Below are 26,756 nucleotides of genomic sequence, written 5' to 3'. Positions count from 1 at the left end.
TAGGACATTACCGTGGTTCCTTAGTGAGTAGGGTTCCCCTGTTTTCCTTCCTTACCAGAGACTTTAGGCAGAAACATAGTGACTTTCTAAAGTCACTATTTCTGAAATTGAAAAAAATCGACTTTGCTATTAACTTGAGTTTTGTTTAATCAAAAAAATGAGTTTTTGAAGTATTTTCTATTTAGTGTCAATCTGAAGTTAGCTTTAGGAAATGTAATAAAGTAACCCAGTATTTTCTATGGCACAGTCAGTCTTCCTACAGTGAAAAACATGGGTTGTGAGTATGTTTTAATGTAAGGACATGTAAAACATTAAGTACATAAGAACTTTTAAATACTGTGCACTGTGCCTTAAGGCATGTTCCTGATAATTTATAAAGATATCTGTGGAGCAGGCAGACATGTATATATTTGGCAGGCGGAGTGAAGGCAGGTTGGCAGACATAAAGTCCTCCTCTACCCTGTCTGCCTTTACTCTTTCTGACAAACCCTGAATCAGGTCCTTTGTGGAGAGTGTAACAGAGAGAATAGAAACAATGGTTTGGAAAGCTACCCTGAGTGATTGCCAGTGGGTAATCTATTTTCAAGGCTTTGTTCCATAATTTTTTGTGTTTTATTGTCATTAGGATGCTTGGAAAGCTGAGAGTGGCTCAGCTTTCCAAAAATACTATGGCCAATGTTTGTGAATTCTAAAAAGTAGTACATTTTCTTCCATGCTAAGATTATGTCTGTGGGTGCAAATTTGTTACTTATTTGGCAAGCCGCTCATTATATATATTTAAGTTTCTGATCCAGAAAAATCAACAAGGTAAAACGTCTTAATGAAATCAGGATACGAGAAAAACCAACGCAGACATAGTGGGCCCAACCCAACTTCCAAGCCAAGAATGCATTTATTTGGAAGGTGTCACTCCCCAAACAACCCCCCCCGCCCTGAAGCTACACCCCTGCAGGAAGCTCTGCGCCGAATGCGTCAATCAGCCTGTGAGTTCCTCAGATTAGGGATTTCTTCCTCTACCTCATTTCAGATTATAATCACAGAGTGGAGCAAGTTTCTCTTACAATGCACTGGAAACCTAGCACTCATGTTCCTAAAACAACTATCTATCTCCTTGTTTGTATACACCATCTGGATGCGGCTAGTCTGAATGTTTCACCAGTGCACAGAACGTTTCTGAGTTGCTTAAGATGCTCAAGAAATAACTCTAACTCACTCGCTAGTGGCACTTATTGGACAATAGTATTTATGTGCCTGTCCGTATCCACCTAATGTTAATAGTGCCAAAGCAACATTTAGGATATGCTGGTGCCATGGTGGATCTACGATAAAGAAATAACTACCATGCTACCCATGCAATCTGCACTGCCCACCCGAGGGCTGTCATCTGATTTACAGGCTGCTAAATTGATCCTCGTGACTGCCAACCTGTTGACACTCCACTACTGAGTTCCAATATTGATGTCTTTATGGTGTGTTATGGGCTGTACTGCTCACCAGCATCAATCATGCGTCAGAAGGGGACGTGCTGTGCACTGCTATTTCATTTAACTGCAAAAACATCACAAGGACAGTGGGAGCACGGCCTTCCACTGAGATCGCAGGGAGCAGAGCAGAAGTCCTTTTCAAATCAGGTGCTTTGCTTTCCCAAACGCAGGAGACCAGGAGAAGTACAATGTTCTGCTCTAGCAAGCAGATTGCTCTTCTGAAGACATGACCTGGAAAGGACAAGATCATGTACCAAAATAGGCTCATGGTTTCCCCGAGCAGATAACATTTAAAGGGCCAAGATAACATATAATGTGCATTTCTTCAGCAAGTGTGTCCTAGCCAGAGGGACATGATGTGTACAGCTCGCCCAGAGAGTGTCTGCACTGAGGTCCATAATGCTCATGTAGTCATATGCGGCCCCACTGCAAACATCCAGCAAAAGTAGGTGCACAACACACCTCAAAAATATGCCAGTGATTTGCTGTTGAACAGAGATCTCTGGTTCAAAGGAGGCACATAACGATAACAAACCAGTTTTAAAAGCTACTGAGTCTGCATCAGTAGCTCAGGTAGGACACCATTACATGAATGAATGCATTCATTAATTATTGCACTTACGAGTTCCAAGCTTCCTCATTGAGGTCTCTTGGCACTGATCCCAACTGGAGTTCTATGATGATTTAAAGCTGGACATGGAGGAAAGTGTTCTGAACTGGTGTAGATGAACAGTTCTGCCACCTTTAGATTTCACCCAAGTACTGGAAACCACCAACGGCACACTTACGTAAGGGATGAACAGGCACATTTTGAAAAACATGTCTGTTTAGGGACTCTGGACAATAGTGATGAAACCACCTATATATCCAACATTCTAACTTATACCTGATGGGGTAGCTAACTGGCTGCCAGTGCAAGGACTTTATTTCCTGAGAGAAATGATCTCTGTGTGTCAGTGTCTCTGTTTGAGACTGACTATGGCCAGAATTGCAGCCTTATGTACCATTTATAGTTAGGCCTCTGCTGATGTGGGAAGCATGATGTAGAATATTGCAATACTCGAGTCTGGATTTAATAATCAACCCTACCATTATTGTTTTGTGTTTTTGAGGCAGAAATCGAAGAATTGATAAAGTTTTCACAACTGATGAAAACAGTTGCCCACCACATTCCCTGTCTACGGTTCCAAGGTAATCAAACTCATGTTTTTTGCTATTGTGGGGAAGGATACAATTTCTCCCAGCAAAGTCCGAATGTACAGGGTAAAAGGCGTTTCAAATAGTTTTTCCACGAAGATGATGAATTTGTACTTTTGAGTTGTTCAGCATTTGGGGACTCTCCGTTTAGACAAATGGTACAGGACAAAAACGGCCCTGGTTGGACTTTATGTGTTGTTGGTTCAGAAAAGAATGTGAACCACTTTATTGCCAGTAGTCCAGTAAGACTACTTCACCTTAACTCTGCAGTAAGGTCTGATTGTTCACAAACTGCTTTCATCTTCAACATGATCAAGAGACAACCCTCTCCATCATCAGCCGACCTCCGGATGTCATCCCAAAAACCTAGTAGCACACTCTGCCCCATGGTAAGGGTCTAAATCCTAATTAAAAAATGGAAAGGCAATTGTAGCAGTCCAAGTGCATTTGTAGTTGTAGAACCAGGAGCATCTTCATGATTTTGGTCACCACTCAACAGAAAGGTATTCAGTAGGCAAGCGTGGGATGGGTTCTTAGGGGCATCTGAGGCTTTTTTGTGTTCAATAATTTTATTAAATTTTAAAAGGCAAATAAATAGTTAAGTATATTACAAAGTGATACAGTTGATGAAAAACAAGAATATCAATATAGCATGTAGTAAGCACCAAAAGTACGTAATATCATTTAAAGATATAAGGAATTAAGCCAATGAACCAAAAAGGGGCATCTGAGGCTTTGAGGGACAGATGTATCCTCTCTATGTCCGCTAGTCTGGGAGTGAGGAAAACAAAGGAGGAGGAAGCAAGAGGAGCTGTGATTGATTGCCTTCCAATTTTTTTTGTAAATGCAGCTCATTGTTCTTAAACGAAACAAAATTGTGTTTTTTTCTGCAAATGTTTGTTTGAGATATGGCAGTAGTCTGCTGGACCACCGCCTAATCCCAATACACATTTTAAACTTTTCTTTTAACATTCATAGCGGAAACGCTATGAACAAGTGGAGCCTGAAATTAAAGCGATGACGGGGGGGCCGCTCAGCTGCCTCAACAATTGCATGTTCAGGTAGGGGGAAACATGGCGGCAGTCGGCTGACTGCTGCAGTGCTCCGCTCCGATCCTACCTCAGATCTCGTAACTCATTCTGCTCGCTAAAATGAACATTAGACTTGTTACGAGCAGTTAAATGATGGAAAGTTAATAGGAGGTATTTCGAGCATTTTTTGGACATACTAGTGTTTTATCGTAGCAATTACGCCGACGGATAGCACACGCCCTGATGTGCTTCAGCGAAGGAGGAGAAGGCGTGCACCGCGGATCCGGTGAGAGGAGCTCTGAGACCGGCGGTTTCGCGAACGGCAGCGGCCAACGCCCTTCGACTCCGACAGACGAGCAGTACACACCTGGGTTGCTTCGTTGGAGTCAGGCCGCCCTGGAGCTGCGCAGGAACAGGCGGTTGCGGAGCCTCCGAGGCAGCTCATTAACAAGCCTCGTGAAACAAAGTCGCAAAGACGCCCCAGCCCCCAGCACTTCACAGTGTCTCTCCACGACTGACACCTTCACCGGGTCCCACGCAAGTATTACGCATGAGGAGGTTGAAGAGGGGGTTGTAGTTCGTGGAGAAAGCAAACATAAGGTAAAAGGGGGGTGTGAATTGAATGTAGCAAGTTTACCTCCTGAATGTATGTATGATACAGAAGCTGACAAGGCTAATAAGAACCTCAAAAGTAAAAGTGCAGCGAGGGGCTTGGAGAGGGTTGGCGTTTTCCGTAAAAGAAGGGACAAAGGGGTATTGCTAAACTCGGAGGGGGAGCTGGTTAGGGAGCTGACTGAGGAATCTGATAACGTTCTAGACACTGCTAAAGCATCTTTTAATTTGAAAGCCTCTAGAACGTCCTCATACCTCTCGACAGAAGTTAAAGCAAAGAGAGGGAGAAAGTGAAACAAGATAAAGCCTCTCGCAGACCCAATCCCCAAAATCACCCCTTCTCTGCGATCCTATTTCAAGGTCATTCCACAAGTATTGGAAATAGGACAGGATCACCTACAGAGGGACAGCACCCCTAAAGACTACAACCCGGGCTCTAGAGTTATGGCGTCACGTGAGCAAGACCTTGCCTCAGCCTCAGTCTTAGCTCCTATTAATCCTATAGATGCCATTGCCCTACAGGAAGAACTCAATTCTGATTTCGCATCACAAACAGCAGTACACTCCTGCTTGGGAGAGAGCGAAGATCCACGTAGCGATCAGTCAGGGCTAGGAGACCCTGTTGTTGAAAACACCCCAGCAGGTTTACAGAAAGTCATAACCACAGATCCGATTGGGGTACCCTCATGTCTAGCGAGTAGTCGGGAAGACCCTCCCAGCAACTTAGCCTTAGAAGCCTTAGAAGCTAGAGAACTTTCAGAGCCTTTTTCCGCTTCAGATCCCCCCCCAATTCTTTTGATGGTAATCTTCTACCCCGTCAAGGAGAAGATGGAGTCCTAGTCTCTACTTTAGTACCTATTTCAATTGCCTCGTTGCAACAGATGTTCGCATCACTATCTGCCGAGATTAAGGAAGGCTTCGCAGAGTCAGCTTCAAACCAAAGAGACATAAGGAACTTTTGTGAAGCACTTGACGAAAAGATTGGTAATTTGTCGGTAAGAACACAAGCCCTGGAAGAAACTGTGGGTCAAATATCCATGCGAGCTGAGGGCACTCAGGAAGATATACTAAAGTTAAAGAGGGAAGATCTGGCCATCTCAGAAAGAATGGAGGTTTTGGACAATAACGCCAGGCGCAGCAACTTACGTATTTTGAATGTTCCTGAAGGTAGTGAAGGCACTGACATTAAGAGCTACATAATCTCGCTACTAAAAGATTCTCTCAGTCTCCCCATACTCCTGAGGAATTAGCTTTGGATATTCAACGAATCCATAGGGATCCTTTTAGGCGTAATCCACAGAGGGCTAAGCCGAGAAAAATCCTTGTTAACTTCCATACTTATTCTGTGAAGGAGCACATTCTGAACTTAGCCTTAAAACAAAAATCGCTAGCAGGCAAAGGCTTTAATTTTCAAATACGCTCTGACCTGTCCAGATACACTCTAGATAAACAGTGGGAGCTAGGAAGAAGAATGGATGCCTTTCGTAAATTGGGTGCAATGGTGCAGATGGGTTTTCCAGCATCCCTTAAGATTATGATGGACAATAAAATGCACAACATTCGATCGGTGCAGGCCGCAGACGAACTACTAATGTCATTAGGTAGCAGGAAGGAGAAATAAAGGGTGCTAGCTGAGGGTTAGAAGAAAAAAAAAAAAACCGCTACTCGTTAATCTGAAATAACCTCCCTTTAACAGAATTCTCTTTTCTACATTGACTCTAGGCCTAGGCCCAGATAAAATGCTGGAAAAAAAAAAAGTAGGAAGATGAAGGGAGAGGATGAAAAAAAAAAAAAAAGGGAAATAAACATACATAATGATTAGTACCACTCATGCTCGTAATATATATATATGGCGAGCTATCATATTAAATAGAGAGACACATGAGGTGGGGACGGGGAAGAGCTAGGAGCACTTACTTCCGGAATTTTCCGGGTAGTGAGTTCAGGGGTTTCCCATGGGAGGGGGGGTCACGGGGGGTGAAGGGTGGCAGCAAAAATGGAAAAATATCCACTATTGATAAAGCTCCAATCATCACATTTTGTAGTTATTTTCTCCCAATCTTTCTTTTTTCTTGTTGGCAGATAAAAATGAACATGGGAACCTATAGGCAGTTATGCTTGAACTGTAGTCCCTATTCCAAGAATCATGAGTAGGCCTAGGATTTTATCCTGGAATGTTAATGGTCTCCGCACCAGACCTCGTGCTAATAAAATCATGCAGTACCTTCGAGACGTGGATGCCGAGATCATTATACTCCAGGAGACACACTTAATTGAAAGCGAGGTACTTGAGCTAGTTAAGAGAAATAGGTGGATACATTCCTCTATCTCAACATCTCAATCACTAAACACGCGGGGGGCACTATTTTATTTAAAAAATCTTCGAACTTAAATCTGAAAATTTCTCAACAAAAAGTAGATTCTGGAGGGAGATGGGCCATCTTAGCAGCAGAGATAGGTGGGGCGTCTATAAAGCTGGCTGGTTATTATGGGCCAAATTGTGATGATCCTTCTGCACTAGAATCCCTATTCCAACACCTTTTGAGTTTTCCTGAGCCGGTGATTATAACCGGCGATTTTAACATCACTATCAACCCTTTACTGGACAAATCCACAAATAGCAGACAACAAGTTCCCTCCAAATCCAGAATTTGCCTACTGGGCTTAATGAAACAATATGGATATGTCGATATTTGGAGGCTAAGAGAGGGCCAAAGACAGAGTTTCTCTTTCAGAAATCTCAAATATAGACATAGCTCAAGAATAGACTTTATCCTAATTAGTAGAGCCCTGGTCGATTCTATTATCTCAGTAGACTATATTCCATCTCATCTATCAGACCATTCTGCGATGAAGCTGGAAATGGAGTGGGGCACTAAGCCTTCTTCCTCTAAACTGTGGTTCTTTGATAGGTCATTTCTTACATCAACAGAGGATATAGAGCTCCTCCAGTCAGAGACACGCAAATTTTTCATTTCCAATACGGATACAGCCCCAGCTGGTATAGTATGGGATGCTTTTAAGTGTACACTAAGAGGAATAGTCAAGAATAGGGTAACTCATAGAAGAAGGCAGTACAGGGAAGAAATATCTTCTATTGAGAATAGTATGTCCGTCATTCAGTCCTGTGTAGATACTGACAGAACTTTAGATAGTCACAACTTATCCCTGAAACTTGCAGAGCTAGATGAGCTTAAAAATAGCCTGTCCTCGATTATAGAGAAGCGAGTCTTGCAGAAATGGGAGGCAAGCAAACTCTCTCATTTCCAGTATGGGGAGGGTGCAGGAAGGCTGCTGGCCTGGAAAATTAAATCAGATCGGGTTCGTAATAATATTGCCTCAGTTACATCTGATAAGGGCACCCTTACCAGTGACGCAGAAATTAGAGAAACTTTTAAAACATTCTTCCAATCAATTTATCAGGAAGATCTCAATATCAATACTAACGATGTTGGCAACTGGTTAGAGGGTATCTCCCTTCCATCCCTGTCACTCGAGCAGAGCAGGTTTTTGGAAGAGGAAATAAGCGTTGCCGAAGTAGAAGTAGAGCAGGCTATAAGGGGATCCAAAGGGGGTAAGGCGGCAGGAACCGATGGTCTACCGAGTGAAGTATATAAACATTTGATTTCAGAGGTATCCCCAATCTTAGCGGTTTTGTTTATTCAAATATTGAGGGAAGGAGACGTACCACCTGCCTCATGGGATAACGCCTCAATAACGCTTATTTTATAGCCAGGGAAGTCCTCCTCTGATTGTGGCTCGTATCGGCCTATTTCAATCTTGAATGCCGACTATAAAATCTTTGCCACCATACTAGCCAAACGGCTTGGCCAGGTAGCGCCTGATATACTTCACTCTAATCAAAAAGGTTTCATAAGAGGGAGACAATTATATGAGCTCACTTATGAATTAATAGGATCTATCGACGTGGCCATAAAAGAGGTTCTTCCCTTATCTATTCTGACGTTGGATGCTACCAAGGCCTTCGACAGGGTTAATTGGTTATACCTGTCGGAGGCCTTGAAAAAATTTAACGTTGGAGATAAATTTCTCAGGGCAATAGATTTGTTATATCGTAGCCCTTCAGTTTCAATCCTGATTAATGGGGGCCTTACTGCGTCGTTTAGAGTAACCAGAGGAACGCGACAGGGCTGTCCCCTGTCTCCCCTCCTCTTCGATTTGTATATAGAACCCTTTGCACAAACATTAAGAGATAGCGCACTTATTAAACCCTTTATTTTTGGTGATTGGGAAAAAAAGGTGGCACTTTATGCTGATGATATAATGATTTTCACGACAGATATCAATGCAGCATATCCAGAGGTGATAGACCTAGCTCTTAAATTTGGCAAAATTTCTGGATATGAAGTGAACGCCTCTAAAACAGAGTCAATGACTTGGAACACCGATTTAACTACCTTTAATGAAACATCAAGACCTCAATTACGATACTTGGGGGTAAATATAGTTAAAGACATTGACCTGATCGCTTCCTTAAATTTTTCTATAATAGCAGCACAGTGTCGAAAAAATATGAGAGATTGGTAACATCTTCCACTCACTATCCTAGGTAAGGTTAATTTGGTAAAAATGTGTATTCTGCCTAAGATTTCCTTTCTATTTAATTCAATCCCACTTTTCTTTGATCCCAAATTAATTTCTAAACTGCAAAGCGCGATTTCAATTTTCATTTGGAATAGTAAGAGTCCAAGAATATCTTGGAAGAAAATTAGACGCCGCAGAGAGAAGGGAGGGTTAGCGGGACCGGATCTTCAGATTTATGCGTGGGCTTTTCAGCTTTCGCATTCACGCATGTTGCTAAAAATACCAGCAGCAACAGGGGTAGGTCATGTGTTCTCTACGTTATTGAACTGTGAGGGAGTTGGACAGGGCAGCTTTTTGTTTAAATTCGGAGACCCAAAATTAAAAAAATAAATAAAACTGAAGATTTTACAGGGGATAGCTTCCACATGGTACAGAATGAGGCACGCAATTAAACTGGGGTATTACTTAGAGAGAGCTCCAATATGGGACTTACCATCTCCCCCAGTTTGGGCAGAAGACACATTAACCCAACCATTAAGAGTGGCCAGTATTAACACCTGGGGAGACCTGTTTATGGACGGAACACTACTTCCTTGGGACTACTTAACAAATAAGGTCGGGCCAAGTTTGTCTAGATTCAAATTTATACAAATCTCAAGCTGGTCCCAGGCATACAACACACAGACATCCCGGAGTAGCAGTTTACCTATAGGCGGCACTAGCGAATTAGTGACGTGCCTGCTGGATAGTCCCCCTGTAAAGAAGGAAATATCTCTTTGGTATAAAAAGATCATGGAGGAAAGAGATGGCAAATTTTGCCTCCCTACAGCATTATGGGCCGATTTATTGCCAGGAATAGATGTGGAGGAGCTTTGGTCAGCTTCCTGTGTGGTACTGTGGGACTTGGTTAAACCTGCTTGGCTCCGTCGGAACCACCTCTTCACAATACACAGGGCTTACTACTCCCCGCAGAGGCTGTCAAAATTCTCTTCGACAGGTCCGGTCTCGTGCCCAAGGTGCCGACTTGTTGCCGCGTCTGACATCCATATGTTTTATGAATGCCCAGAATTAACTACATACTGGGACTCTATAGGAACCAACCTATCTTTGTCATTGGGCTCTCACATCTCCATTGACCTCGCCCTCGTTATTTTCGGCCTGAAGGACAAAGTTCGTAATGCAGCTTCCAACCTCGTGTTTTACTCCATTCTGGCGGCTCACAGAGAGATCTGTAGACATTGGAAGGACGCCCAGCCTCCTACTATTCACGAATGGCGAACCTCTGTCCTCCAGATTTCCAAACTCGACCTAGCTAGAGGTGGAAGTTCAAGCAGGAGAGCTTTCTGGACACAGCTGGCGCGGTCGCATTGAGCCTGGGGTTTTTTTTGTTTGTTTTTTTTTCTTTCTTTTTTTTTTTCCCCAGGGTCCTATGAATAATGCGAGCATTGCCAACCGTTGTTTTTAATGGCGTAGAGTCATGGAACAATTGGGGTTACGGTGTCTCGGGCACTATCTACCAATGAACAGCCCTAAGCAAGATCCTCCAGGCTTGTGTGAATGTGCTGCTGGGATTCGGCCTCCTCGCCCCTCAATTAAGACCTCCCTGCCAGCTAACGCTGAGACGGTACAGAAGCACAGCCGGTTTTCTTAGCTCTGTGGCATATTCCTGGTTTGATAGATTGGAGCCATGCACGCAAATGAGGATAAAAAAAAACATTCATAGCGGAGAAGGAACACGCTTTTGCAAATTGGGTTACTGCTACGACTCAGGAGTGACAATTCTTTCAATGTTTTGCTACCAGTTTTTTGTTGAAAATTTTTGATACATCTCAGACCAAATCAGCCCTCCTATGGCAAGCCCCTCCCAAAAATTGAATCGATATGCGGTCACAAATCCCAATTTGGGGGTCTGCAAAGGTAGAATGGCTCCTAAAATTGGATTGGTATATTTGAAAAGGATATTTTTGTTTGTAAACTCTGAATGCAATGGTAAAAATGCTTCGTACATATAGCCCTATATTTCAAAATAGGCCAAACATGTCACTCTCTCTTTCTTCCATGTCATGTTAGATAACAGAAACACAAGTGTGATGAGGAGCCTCAAGATGGGCCACTTGCAAAACCGCATGAAAAAGTTATAAAAATGATAACTATGGTTTTCCAAGAGCATGGTCCTCTAAATCTCCACATGAGTAGTGCACATGCCTTAATAAACAGAACAGGGTCAACATTGCCCTGAGGATCGGAGAATTGACAACTGTGAAAGAAGTGAGGCTTATTATTTGATATTTCCAACACTAGAAAATGTTGTGTAAAAGACTCTCTTATTTTACTCCCTTCTCTGGGGTGCTTCCCAGAAGTTTGAATCTGTAGATGTCTTGTTAGAGTCAGAGATTACTGTCGAATTTTCTTTTGCGTCAAGTCACTAGAAAATAACACAGGTATACAGATCACAGATAAAAAAATAACCTTAAACAGCCATCTTGTATTTCATCTTATTGAAGTAGATAAAATGAGAATAATAGATTTTAGTTAATGTGTAAATATGATATCTAGTTATTATTGGGTTGTTTTAAAGACTAATGTCTAAATAAACATAAGTTTAGCTATTCTTAACACCTATCATTTAAGTACAACGAGAGACAATATATGTATTATACCCAGTATAAACTTTAGCAGCTGTATCTAATATTTTTGAAATACTCACCTGATTCTCATCTTTCTATCTGAGGTAAACAGTTTTTGCTTCCTACAGATCTGGCCAGTTTCTATTTTAAACTACGGCTTTTGAGTGAAACAAAGAACAGTTCTTTTAACCTTAAATATTTTTTATTTTATTTTATATAATTTATCCTCATGCTTACTCCAAGTCTGAACATCACAGACATGAAATTATGCTCAACAAAAAGTCAAATTTAAGGCTTGTCATCTTAAAAGTGCTGTGGTTTTTTCACAATATGACTGTTGAACATCAAAGCATATCCAAAATGTTCCCATCCATAACAACAGAATCAGCGAGTGCAACATGAAAATTATTCTATTTTCTCTATAATGGACATATTTCTCTTTTAAGGTTGCAGACAAGAATATTTGAACCTCGCATAATGGTATAATTAGGGTTGTTATATGCCACTTTTTCACGAAGAAACCTAGGGGCATAGTTACAAGAAAATGGTGCAGCGCAGGGCCGCAAGCAATTTTGCTGCACCGAGTTTTGTAATTTTGTTAGTGCAGGAATGAGCTAAATTTACAACAATATGGCACATTCCTGAACACACCCCTGCGCTGGTGCAAGGGCGCCTACGTTGCAGGGATGATTGTTGTTGTGCAGGAAGAGGTACCTTCCTGCAGAAAAACAAACATCAATGGTGTTTTCTCCTTCCATGTATCCTGCAAAATGCAGCACAAATAGAAAGAGCAAAAAAAAACGTGGAGAAATACACGTTTTTCCCCTCGTTGCACCACTCTTACGCCTCCCCTCTGCAGATCCATGTAAATATGGAGCAGTGTCAAAAAGCAATGGTGGCTTAGCGCCACCTTGTAAATATAGGGCAGGGCACAGAGACATCCAAGCGTCGCAAAAAGTGACTCCCCAGTGGCGCAATTCCCTTGTAAATATGCTCCCTGATTTTCAGGCCTACTGCTGTTGGAGTACATTGTCGCTATCATGCATTCTGCGGCCTGTAGTCTGGGTGCAGTTTAATTGAACCCATTTGGCTAACACAACAGAAAAAGTGCTTTGGTTAATTAGGTTCGTCATTGCACAGAATCATTTGACAATAACATAACAATTGACTTTACAGCGTTGACCTGTTTAAAGTTTCAGAAAGCTGATGAAGAAATTGGCCATATATGGCACAGTTCCAAAAAGAACAGTATTTTGTGTAAAAATGGCACCGAAGTCTGTTTTCCACACTTTCAGCTCCAATAACAACAAACCTCAACTGGCCCTCATCCTTTTAGTGTGCCTTAATTTATGTTCAGAGAGATCTGTGCTGCTAAAGCACATGGCCTCAGCTGATTATCTGTTAATTAGCGTGTTCATCCGTGCGTGCAGCTTTCACAGTTCAGTCTTCGAGATAAAGGCTGCTGCTGGGTGAAAAAAAAATAAACCCGGAGTCTTTTTTTTCCGATCTGCAGCCGACTGGCCTGGTGCAAGTTTCGGCCTCCAGGGAACAAGTCTCTCATTTCTTAATAGCTGACATTTGCACCCTGGCTAGAAAGTCTGAGATCGCTGACCCGTAGTAAAACGCCACATTCCCTGACAGCAAAGCTAGAGGGCATGCCTTCTAAAACGGATCATTTTTCAGAACAGGAAAGGAATAGACCACAATTATCAATGATCAATAAAGCACTTTACCTGAGGGTAAAATAAAAAACGCACATCTAACGCTTGTGACACACTGCCCTCTCTGTGAGTGTCTTCATGATGCCAAGAATGCATTTTAAAGAGAAAATTCGTGTGAAATTTCAATTTGCATGCTCACAGTTCTCGTTGCTTCATTTGTGGTGAAGTCGCTCAACTAAAAACAGTAAAATGCCCTGAGCAGTGCAAAGGGTGTTAGGGAAAATGATTATTTTGCCAGAATTAAATACTTCAGATTTGTGATTTGGAGTATGTTATTTAGTAAGGTCACCAGTTCACCCCATGTCGACTCTGCAGTTTTCTAGATCTTAACCTTCCCTGACCAATCCATTGCCTTTTGAGTTGCAAGCCAGGAAACAAAACTCTTTTGATGAACACACCTAAAAGCAATGATTTGAAAAAGGAAACCAAAGGACTGGAACATGGTGTCCTTGATGACATGGAGCCACCTTGAAGCCTTACATTTCTGCCTAATTTGAAATGGCCTGAAAATGACAACTGTTGCTGAATGTTATGTGTGCCAACTAGACAGCTAAACGCTTGTTACTGTGGTAGAATATGAAGGCCCTCTATAAGACATTGTAGCATAAACACCTGGCGGATACCTCTGTTTCCGCACATCCACTTGCAGCCTTGCAGTCTACCATCCACTTCATCCTCACACCTCACTATGGTGGCCATCTTAGTGCATGCATGTGTGAACACTGTATGTCCAGCCCTGCGCTTTTGTGTGACAACCCAATGCATTTTATGTGTTGTAGCCTTGCTTTGCTACTATTGAACTAATTAGATCACACACCTAAAAACAATCATATATAAGTCTAAAGGCCAACCTTGGAAAGACAATGTTCATGTTTACTTGGAGTGAGGTGGTCACACTGTCTCTCTATCTTTCTGCATTGCATTTCCTTTATTCCCCCATTTTGAAACCTTGGCCCCCAACCACCAACAGTGTATCTTTTACCCTAAATACCCCTAAAACAACACCCCTCCACCTCTCCATTTCACCCCTAGCTTTACCTTTCAAGTACTCCAGACATTATCTAGCCTGGGCATGCTTCTCACCAGCTCTACCCCTTGCATCATCACAGGCAATCATTTTGAATAATGCTCCCTTGCATTGTAGTTAGGGGTGCAGAATATAAATGTCTTACATACATGTACATACAATTTAAATCCAAGCTTGGAACCTGCTACTGATCAAGCAGTTGTCTTTGCGGACAGACACAGCCCTTTCATTAGGCATGGCTACAGAGTTGACTTTGGGTCAGACTATTTCAGTCATTGGCTTTCATTTGTTTTTCATACTTTGCAATTACTTGCATGGGCTGTATATCAAGGAAGTAATATTTCATGCATGGGTCCATATAAATCTTTTTTGCAGAGTTATATAGCATGATCTCGACCCGAAGGTATTGGAGCGCTTTACCTGAGCTTTACATAATAACACACTCATTATTTGGTGTGCTCTGGGAGATTGAGCGATTTGCCCAGAATCACAAGATGCTGAGCCGACGCCGAGGCTCGCACCCGGTTCTCCAGCTTCAAGGTCGGCAGCTCTAGCTGTAAGGCTACATCCTCTCCCCAATTAATACATTGCCTCAGATTGGATCAGATCAGTTCAGATAATAGTTTATCTCGATAGTAAGACACAGCCATAAAAGCACATTTAATTCAGTAACATATTAATGAAAGAAAAGCAACAAACCCCCCTTAAGCCCATCTCAATAAAACAACTAAAACCACAATTACACATTAAGTTTAAAAACATCAATTATCACCAATGTGTAAAATACAAAAAATCCTGCCAAATAGCTGGGGCTCCAGCCATAAACAGGAGCAGATTAAACATCCTCAATAAACATTTAAAACGTTTGTTTTCTTTTGGACAAAGCACACTCTAAAAAGGCACAAATACAGATGCAGATGTTAGGTAAATATAAACATTATAAGTATGGCATGGCTTTAACACATTTTTTAATGCCTCAGGCTCTAATTAATGGGATTAAAACCTCTTAGAAAACGTCAGATACAATTTGCAAAAAAATGTAAAATGAAGCAAGCTCTAGGGCGAAAGTTCATCACACAGGCAAATTAATAAACTACTAGGATCAAATTGTTCCAGTGGGAAGCTCAGATAACACATTACAAAGCCAAGTCTACATCTGGTCAGGAGGACTATATCCAGGTGGAGTACATTGTCTAATTTTTAGCACCATTAGGTTTGTTTGATGTGGCATCAAGTAGTCCTTATGTTAGAGTTTAGAAATAACATGGGCATGTAGCCTTCAACTGAGACCAAGGGGCATATTCTCAAGGACTTATCAGCGAGTTAGCAGCACTTTATCGCAGCCAAAATGGTGATAAATGTATCTATTGCCCTATTCACACGCTGGTGCTAACAGCCGATATCACCAGTTTTCCTGCGATAGCAGCCGCAAAAATCATCGGCACGGATGACACCGGCAACTAACGCTATTAATATGCAGAGTAGGCGTTCCCGTGCAAAAAGCCACGACAACACCACATCGCAACTCTTCAATGACCAGCCAGATAAGATCCCAAAACATGCGTTAAGGCGTGTTGGCAGCAGGGAATTAACACCTGCTCTTTTCTGGTATTAAGTTGGACGATAACCTGCACCAGAAATGGGAGTCCAGCCCACAGCCAAACCAGAAGAACAACAGATGCCATGGAGCCACTGACCATGCAGCTCGGACACCCAAGAGGGCCGCAACACCCACCGCCCCGACCACTCTTTCCTCCTGGAGCCCTACCCCGGGCACTACCCCCCAGACAAAGACATGTCACGTCAACTTCACAAGACCATGAACAAAACAATTCACCTAATGTTGCACTATTACAACAATTAACATTCATGTGTGGTCAGAAAAAGGAGAATCATTCATTTATCTTTGAATTTTCAAACAAATTATTGTATTCAAATAAAACTCAAAACAACTATTTGGAAGAGTCATGTAAGTCACAGCCTGCAAGGCAAAATTCAAGATAAGAAGGTGTGTAATGCGCTCATCAAAGGACAGAGAGAGAGAGAGAAAAAGAGAGAGCTAGAAAGGGAGAGAGAGCGGGAGTGAAAGGAAGAGACGGAGAGGGAGAAAGAGAGAGACAGTGAAAGGAAGAGAGGGAGAGGGAGACAAAGTGCCGACACAGCGGGCCCAGGCCTCACTGCTCACCTGCTGCCACCGGTGTGTCTCCAACCACGTGCCGGTATACACTGCAGTCCACCAGGTCCCTTATCTGAAACAGAGTCCAGAATTATGAATGGCAGAGTTTATATCAGTGCACACACCATCATTGCTTACCATGCGGCACCCCAACCCTTCCCACCGCCCAGTGGTGATATCCCGCCCCTGCGCACCCAGGCCTCATTGCTCACCTTCCGCCACGGCATGTCTCCAAGAGGGCCCACCATATGCCGGTGCAAGCTCCAAACCTGGGGTTCACAAGCTTGGCAGCCTCCACATTGTGCAGCCCTGCAAAGCGGGCTGCAAGGTCACACACATGATTTTGGGTCTTGAATTCATAATGGCAGAGATCATATCAGTGCACACGGCATCATCGCAGGCTGCACACCTGCCCAGCTCTTTAGGTACTACTAACTCTGTGAACCGCAAGGCAATGCCACGTGGCTGTATGCTCCCGCTGCCCGCAGGCTCAGGCCTACACTGCGGGCCTGCAGGGTTCACATAAATCCTTATCAGTCTGGACTGTCAGAACGGCACATCATCGCAGGCTGCACACCTGCTCAGCACTTAAGGTGCCCCACCTCAGTGCACCAAAAGTCACCATCCCATGGTGGTAGGCCCATGCCGGCCGCAGTGTATCCGGTGCCACCAAGTCTGTGCAACGCAAGTCCTGGACCTCGATGATTGAGTCTCGTGATATGCCAGGCGGATGCAGCCATGTATCCTCCGGCAGTGGGTAAGAACTGGGACATGTAGTTTATAAGTAACCTGAGCGGGCTTGGTCGGCGTACGCCAGGCCAGTGTAGGGGTGTGAATAATTATCCGTGGGCTCTCAGCGTGGTTCATTTCTGGGCTGGACAGGACAGTGTCACAGTGTCGGCACCACATGGCCTGCAATCGACAATGTTGCAATGTTGCATGTACCCGGAGGGCTGCCGTGCATGAAGGGATTGTACAAGGAGCGCAAGACCGTTCGGGCTCTTGGCTCATACATTCCAACTGTTGTGTGTTTATCACTATTGGTGCACCATAAGCCTAGGGCCTAGCCTCAATCGCAGCGCGAAAGCCACATCACATTTCCAGAATGCAAGCCGTAGTCAGACTAACTTTAGAGATGAAAGCACCTTTTTCTCAATACATAAGGCGGAAGGACATCTGCACCTCTGACCTTGGACTTGCATCCGGCAGGCACCCCCTGAGAGAGATAGCATAGCAGATGATGACTACTCACACACTACCCACAGAGCTAATGAAAGACAAACGTATCCACACCCCACACACAGAATTCCTTGCTTGAGGTACTCTTGCATGGAATGCCCTTGACACTTACGTACACAACAACCCATACGTCCAAACGTTGCACACACATACGACTCATTGCTACAAGCTGTGGCATATCTGCTGCAGGTCAGAAGAGTGCCAATTCTACGAGAGCCACCAACGCAATGGCAGAACATCCCGGGCACATGCACAACGCCTGTCACGTGGAACTGTACCATGACCGAATGCTGCCTGTTAGTGTCTGATGCATTGGTCTGCATGTCGTGGCCCTGGTCTTGCCCGTACTGACAAACACATACTAATTAAGTCTTCGCAACTTCACTAGTGTACAACTGTGATGAGTGTTGATTGGAATGACAAATTGTGTGCCTCAATGAGCATTGTCCATACACAGTGAGGGACTGACTGATGCATTTCACTTAGGGGCGAGTCCTTATTGCCAGCTCCACCTCTGTAAGCCAGATATTGTGTTTGGGATAGTTGCTGATAGACCTGTGCTCTTACGTGTCTTTAGCAATGTGAGTATGGTGTCCGACTTCTTGCCATGTGGATCAATGTGATCCATCACTACAGGCTGTGTCCACTCAGTTGAGTGTGAGTAGGTATGCAAAGAGATGCTCTGTTGTCAAATGTGATGGGGGACACTACTTTAGGCCTGCCAACGACTTTGACATTTCATACACAGCCCTGTTTCTAACATTGCGAGGGGCAAAGTTGTGAAATTGCGCGATTGTTGTTTCAGAGCAATGAGGCCACAACTAGTGCACACATTCCCAGTCTTCTCACTGCCTATGTGTGTCATGGCACATGGCTTTCAATTCCCAGGGTGTACCTTTTTGTGCAATCAATGTCCTTACATTCATCCATACTTTCTTATTCGATTATGGACATGATGCATCTGTGTGAATTTGAATGATTTATTCACACTCGGTGGAGTGTCGGAGCTGGAGCAGTACATGGTCATGCAAACCACACATTACATTGTAGCCCAGTGGAGGGCCAGCCAGAGTCATCAATGGATTGACAAGTACATTGAAAGAGAAAGAGTACAGTCCGCAGTCTGATTGCTGTGCCATTGTTAAGCAGAGAAAATATGTCAGTCAATGTCGAGGTCCAAGGTGAGTGTCGCAGAGTGTTTCGAGGGACAGTGGGAGGTGTTGTTACAGGGCATGATGCAGAGGGCAGAACCAAGCTGAAACAGGGTATATGGTGGAGAAGATTTCTACTGGCTCATTCTTAATACACAGATGGAATCACCCGCATCTTCGTCCTACATGTCATCTGTCTGGCATTTGGGTTCTGACGTTTTGGTCCGCAGCACTCTGTGCCACTGACACATCAGGGGCCGGAGATGTGTGTGTGGAAGTACCAGCAGCATTCATCAGTGACTGCCTTAGTGGCAGCAATGCGATGATGAGGATCCGCAGGGCATGGAAGATACCAACAACTTTTCGCTGGAGTGCATCTGTGGCAGCCATTCTTTCTGCATGCATCCGCTCTGTGTTCTCCATTATCCTCAGCATCTGTGCCAACTCTCAGCTGACATCGCTGAGGCCACTCTGACTAGACAGTTGTTCTCCTCTCAGAGGCATGACTCCAGTGGTGTCGGGCATAGATTTTTGGACATCATGGAGCGAACTGTGGGTGACCGTTAGGGAGTGTAATTGGTCCCTGATGTGACTTAGACACCCACACATGTCATTTAGTTTGGCTGCCATGTGGTCGCACCCCACCGCACCTGTTCAGCCACCTTCTTCTGGGAGTCTAACACCTGGCCTTGGAATGTGATGTGTTCTTCAGAGAGGTCCTGGGAGCCAGCTGTAGTGGTGGGTGCTTCTTGCTGTGTGGTCTGTGCAGGGTGTTGGGTCTCGATGCAGCTGGGCTGCCCTGCTCCTGAAGGTGGTTTGCCGTAGCTGTCCATGAGCTGTTGTGGGGCATCGGTGTCGAAGGTGTGGAGGTCCTCTTCATCATCACTGATGAGTTGCCTGGTCTGCTCTGCAGGAGGTGTTGATTGTCCCTCTGCAATGTGAAGGGGAGGTGCATTTGAACATTGTGTTGACATGCATTTTGATCGGGGAAGGGAAATCCAAACCCAGGGGCACTTAACAAGTACATCACCTTATACATAACCCCATTTTCAACTGACAGATATCTACCCTCTTATCTGGTACACCTACCATCTCCTAATAGCCCAAGTACTAGCCGTACAGCTCCAATAGAAACATAATATAACCAGCAGGCTAGCAAAACACACTTATGAAGCAGCAGCATACTAGGTGCCAGTTATCCCATGTAACCCACCTAAACTACAAGGCACACAACCAATAAACACATTTAACCATCATAGTTTTTCCCCGCAAGCACGCAATGAGTTATGAACCTGAACTCATTTCGTTTTCAATAATAGACAAAAGTCATCGTACGCCATGAAGGGCATTTCGTTCACGAGACTATATACTGCACACCATGACCGAGGTATTATTTCTACACATCGGTTTAGGTAGCTCCTTTAAGTAAGAGTCTCTAATAATAAGCACTCATCAGGCGTATGTTTACTGACACGCCGATATCGATGCACTATTTCCAACGCATACAATATTTTTCCTAATTTACTCCATCACCTTACTTTTGGAGGCATGTGATTTTCATACGATCAATAACATCAGACTGGGACGCTGCAACGTGCATGCTCCGCAATCTGTCTCGAAGTTAGCATTCTAGTAGCACAGTGCACCATTTCCGCTCACGTGATGTTACTTGCACTTCCGCCTCCGCCCTACTTGTAGTAGACACACCAGCAACCCAGCGCTACCGGCAGGATCCTTACGAAGAGCGAAGGTCTTATTTATTCCTTTACCACAACAAATGTGAGTACGGACGCCTACGCACGATTTTGCAAATGAGCCACAATGCTTTTTTCTAACTTTACAGCCACAATGCATTTTTCATTATTTGCAGCAACTGCTTTCCTGGCCCCTTGTTTTCCACAGGGTCGGAACGGGGTAAAGCTTTTTTCATATGGATCCATGAGGCAATGCCCTCATTGAGTCAAAGTGAGGCTGCTTCTTTGTTATATATTGTCAGTCATTGTGTTGTCTCAGTCCAAGTTACATGTGTTCCTGCCTGATTAAAATCACGCGCTATCACTGGATACAGTAGTTTTTATCTGTTTTTTTATCTTCTTTTGACATAAACTCACCTAATGTGCCACAACCCGCCATACCTAGTCCGCCAACATCTCTGTGTTCCTTTAACTTTTGGACTTTATTATGAGTAACCAACAATGGGGCACATTGTAGCCACGCAGGACTATTGTAGCGATAGCCATCATGCATGCCTTCACACTGTCACATGCATGATGCCATCATTCCAAGCATACAGGAGCGCTATTAAGTAATGCAATATAAGACATTCATGATAAGTTATCTTGTCCTGCTGTGCCTGGACTTCACAATTGTTTCCTTTACAGGTACTCCACTCTCAGGATCTGTAAGTTACAAGGTCCCACCACACTCACAGCACACTTTAGGGTGTGTGCTGATACTTACACCACTGTGGCTATTCCTTTTTTTCGCCACACACTCACTTTGGTCCTGACGAAAGCCTCTTTACCAAACCAGAAGGCTGAAACTAGTAGAAGTAAAACCAAAAGGGATACAGAGATACATTTTATACCTCACGCTGACATTACTGGGGTACATTTTAAACCTCCCAATGCCGTTTTTCCCTTGTCCTAGGACCCTTCCATTAAAACTTTTATAAGGGTTATTCCTAGAGACATTTTTTAACATATAATTGCACTTCACATAGCACTTCACTCTTGTCACATTAACAACCTGCTCCGCTGTAACTCAGGCGTTGAAGCCCAGCTGGATTGCATTAGGTTGTCCAGCTGGGCCCCGATGATGAAGCATGCCACCTACGAGGTAGGTGCGTGAGGGGTTTCCTAAAAACAACTCTGTGTTGTTTGCGCTCTTTTTCATAGGAGTTTGGGTCAAGAACCACAAACCTAAACCTGCTAAAGGACTTGTACACATTGTTTATTGACATGTATGTTGACGCATTATTCCAGTTTACATACAGACTGCACGACAATGTACATTGTGACTGTTTGGGAGTAGCTGACTATTTGATGTGGGACAGTAGACATTTGAACTACATCACGGATGTGAGGTTGTACATGTACATTCTCATCTCACAGTTTCCTGCTATGCCAGATGTGATTGGCCAGTTTCTATGCACAAGCGGAACCAGTTGTGTCCTCTTTTCTGTAGTGTAAGTGTTGCACTTTGTACCACATTGTCGTCAATGTTGATGTGCTGTTATTGCTATGTGTGTGTGCTGCATTGTGGGAGAGTCACCCCTGCAGCTGTGATTTTGGTGCCCCTTATCTCTTTGAGGCGGTGTGCCTTTGACTTCTGTGCTTCTACAGTGCTGAGATGTTGCAGACTTGGCTTTTTCGGATTTTGGACTCTTGGGCATGGTTTATCCACAGATGTGTTGTTGACGACAGGGGGTGTTTGTGCATGTGGATGTGTCAGAGTGTGACCTGCTCCTTTCCCGATGGTTTCCACACTCAGCCGCCTCAGTGTCGTGACGTGCACCATGTCATGATAATTGGACAGCAGCCATGCTATTCGTCATGCAGGGTCACTTGCATTGTCAGTGTGGCTCACAGACGTGCAGCTTTGCTGGGTTTGACACATGTGCATGGGTTGGTTGTGAGCTTGGTGCTGTGTGGGGAGCGACCCCTTTGTGCCCATAGTGGCCGGGGCCTACTTGCTGTTTGTATGTGTGCTGCAGTGTGCCAAGGGGATCAGGGACATGATCCAGAGTCATTGTGGTTGTGCAGTCTGCGCTCTACGTCATTGTGCATGTGTGCCATTGTGCCCATCTACCCCCCTCTCCCTAGTCCCTGTTCGGTACTCACCCTGGTGCAGATGTGTCAGGTCATGTCGAGCAGTGTCCGGACCCCCAACTCCTGCCACCATCTCCCCACTGATGACTGTGGACACCATTTCCTCCATCTCATCCAGCTCCTGGTGTTCCGCTGGACTGCCACCTCCAGTCTGCATTGCTGCCTGATGGTTATCAGCGTTTTTTTTCTTGGTTTTGCGCTTCACATCATTCCAGCGCCTCTTGATCTCTTAAATTGTCCTCCTCCTCACTCCAACAGATGGACTGCCATATTGCATTTTTATTTGCCAATGACATGATGGAGGTGACAAACAGATGTTGTTTGTGTTCTATCACCTTCGTGATGATAATAATGTTTTCCTGCGGACTGAACCTCGTCTTCCTCGGCTTCTTCTCCTTGCCCTTCCCTGACCCAGAGGTCCCAGGCTGGTGCTCCTGGGGGCTTTTAGGGGTTCTGGTTATCTTCTGTACATGCTCCGGCTTCCTCCACGGTTCTACGCAGTTTCAATTAGTTTATTTGTGTTTTTCAGTGCTTTTATAGTGCAACTTTTTTATAGTTCGAGTTCCGCGTTTCTTTGCCATCACGGTAATTTTATCGTGGTCATTTGGCGCGTTAACTTGAGACTATCGCATGGTACCGCCATGTTGAGAATACAATGTTAACACGGCGTTATTTTCCCACGATAGACTGCGATGTGCAAAGTTGCAAACACGTTCTTGAGAATATCCCCCTTAGTGTGCTATCTTAGTCATATTTACTTTGCTGGCCCAATGACAGTTTAATTGCAGAGTTAAATCTTTTTTTGTTTCCATTAGCCTTGAACATTCATTTCTTTTGCTTTGATGTTGTGGTGATAAGGTGTTGATTTTACTGCTCTTTTGTTGCCAAAGTAAAGATATATGCACACCTAGGCTTTCTTAAAGATGCAATAAAAACACTGGCTTTATGTTGAAAGTATATACTTTGCAACTTTTTGCAGTGTTGTTCTTTCAGGTTTACCACTTAAAATGTGAACTTGTGTTTTAAACTCTGCTATTACAATCTATTCACAAGGGGCCCTACACCCAGCTTCGATATTGTTGTAGCCCAAGATTTTGCTTCATTATGGGATTTTCTTTCAGATGGGGGGAAAACAAACACACAATTGCCATAATATTACAAAAAACTTCCCTAACAAAAGGCCAGACTAAGTGACTTTGCCAATGTGTCTCTTTATTTTCTTTGGGCCAGAGCCAGGATTACCCACTTTGGTAAAGGGATAACACCAAGATTAGAATTCTAGTTCATCAGTGAAAACGCCACCTTTTTAACCATAATCTGGGGACAATAAAGACCCTGCTAGAAGCAAGACTTAGCAGACCCAATGGTGCCATGCATCTCATTTAAAGATAGGCTGTCCAGCAGTGGGCATCTGCCTAGAAAAATCAGTGAGACCAAGTGGCACTGAAGGGATGCCACCAATGTAGCGGAAGAAAGCTATCACCTCTGGGATTCTGGGGCCAGTGCAAGCCATGCACAAATTCCAGGTACAAGCAGAAAATGCTGTAATATGCTTATTGCCATCGATGTATGGCTTCTGTCGTCTCATTCAGAGGTGCTTAAAGAGGTAGAGTGAATATAGTGTTAATATTCTAAATGAAGGAAGGATATTTAGTAACCGTCCTAAACAACTTCCACAGCAGGAAGAAGGACATTGCCACCTGGATGAAAACCAGTTGCCTCAAACTCAACTCGGACAAGACTGAAGTCCTCAACCTGGGATCTACCCCCTCTGCTTGAGACGACTCCTAGTGGACCTCTGCATTGGGATCCCTGGCCACCACCACGGACCACACACAAAACCTCAGTTTCATACTAGAATCCTCGTTCACAATGAACCACCAGATCAACGCTGTCTCCTCAGCATGCTTCCACACGCTTCACCTGCTTCGAAGACATTCAGATGGTTCCCCACTAAATCCAGAAAAACGGTCACCCACACACTCATCAGCAGCAGACTTGACTATGACAATGACCTCTTCACCGGCATCACCAAGAAAATCCTTAGGAAACTATAAAATGCCGCAGCCACACTGGTCCTCGACATCCCCCGCTGCAGCCATATCACCGAACACCTCTGAGAACTCCACTGGCTCCCAGTCCTCAAAAAGAATCACCTTCAAGCTCCTCATGCATGCCTACAAAGCCCTACACGATGTAGGACCAGCATACCTGAACCACTGCCTCTCATTCCATGTACCCACCAGACACCAACGATCCGTCCAGCTGGCCCCTGCCACCATCCCTCGGATCCACAAGACTAGAACCGGAGGAAGATCCTTCTCCCACCTCGCCGCCAAGACCTGGAACACCCTGCCGATCCACTTCGGACAATCCCCATCGCTGAACCAATTCAGGAAGGATCTCAAGACCTGGCTCTTCGGCAGAACCCCAGTGCCCAGATGGATCAGCAGCCCCCCCAGTACCTTGAGACCCTCACGGGTGAGTAGCCATGCTTTACAAACCCTGAGTGATTGGTTCTAAATGAAGGCTGGATATTCAGTAGCCTTCTTCAGATTGTGCGCAGGAACATGCTGCAGACTGTGTTTTAATCATTGTTAGGATATTTATGTGTCACGGTCCCAAACGTTAGTCTGATTACATGCTGCCCATTGCGCATTGTGTGTAAAGATCCTGCAGCAGTGGACGGTGTCCTGTTCTTCACGGGGACATTAAACTCCCTTCCAGGTAGCACAAGATGAGTAGAGATTATTTTGTATTTGTGAATTGTTTAACCAGGTCTCGTGTGGAGGAAATAAGACCAAGTACTTTTAGGAGAGGACTTAAACAGAGGATTTGGCTATCATTTGATCAGGAAAGGAAGCGTTCTAGTACAGTTGCTACAGTTCCTGCACAACTACAGTATTCTAGCGGCAAACAAAAGCTCTAGGACAAGAATCAGCTTGAGTATGTGGGAACTGTTTGGGCAGCTACTAACTTTGGAAACCCATAGGTCTGTTCAGTTTGTATCTTGCAAAAGCGTTCACACTGGCAATCATTACATGTAAGCGCAAGACACTGCGTCTCATTCTTTCAACATGGTCTCATATTTCACATTCAGAAGGATGTGTCTCAGAGTTTGCTACAATGCGTCCTTTACAGTAGCATGGTCAGTGTGTCTTGTTAGTAGGTGCAGGGTTGCACCGGCAGCCCTTCCTTTTGGATTTCACCATAGAATACAAACCAGGACAGTCACTACTTATATTTATCTGAACGTGGCCTGTCTCCATCCATTCCTATAGCAAGAGCTACTTCAGATCAATGAAAACCACAGTGAGCTACTGCATAGCATATGAATTAGATACAGCTTCATAAAGGCCAAACAACTTAAATGCTGCTCCTGTGAATCTCCGTTCTGGTGCTCTGAGCTCACAAAATGAATGTCGCAAGAGCTGCATTGGGAAAATGTACCTGTGGGACTCCCACGGATTTGATTTGTCACTTTATTCTTGTTTATCAATCACCGCAGAAATGTGAATGTCTCCGAGGGTCTGATGGTCTTCATATACATGGAATCACATTGCTTTCATTTTGAGATCAAGAGCCATCGACTATCTTGCTAATTCTCCAGAAGTTCAATGGTTGATGTCTACAAACAAGCAAACAGAAAGTTATTTTAGCCAGTACGTGTTAGCTTATCCCTGCAGCTAGTCCCAGACTCTTGGGTATACATGTCAAGCAGTCATGCAACAGATATGAAATCATGAAAAGATGGTAAGTATGGAAGAATGTATAGAAGGAAGAATGTGAAAAATAAAGGAAGAGAAGGAATAAAGGATTGAAAGAAGGAAAAGAGAAAAGGGAGTGAAGGAAAGAAAAAGGAGTGGAAAAAGAGAAAATAAAGGCAAAACGTGAGAAATGCATTGAATAAAGAAAAGAATGGAAGAAAAATTGAAATAAATTAGAAGTTGGAAAGAAGGGGTACCGGAGCAGAAATGAAAAAAAAGAGGAAAAGAAAATGAGTGTAAGAAAGGAGGAATAGAAAGAACTAAAGGTAAAAAAATGAGTGAATAACAGACGGGAAGGAGAAAAGGAGAAGGATACAATTGCAATGAAGAAAAGGAAAGGTGAAGAAGA

Source organism: Lissotriton vulgaris, chromosome 6, assembly GCF_964263255.1.
Source record: "Lissotriton vulgaris chromosome 6, aLisVul1.2, whole genome shotgun sequence".
Taxonomy (NCBI): Eukaryota; Metazoa; Chordata; class Amphibia; order Caudata; family Salamandridae; genus Lissotriton; species Lissotriton vulgaris.
This window is presented reverse-complemented; position numbering follows the sequence as displayed.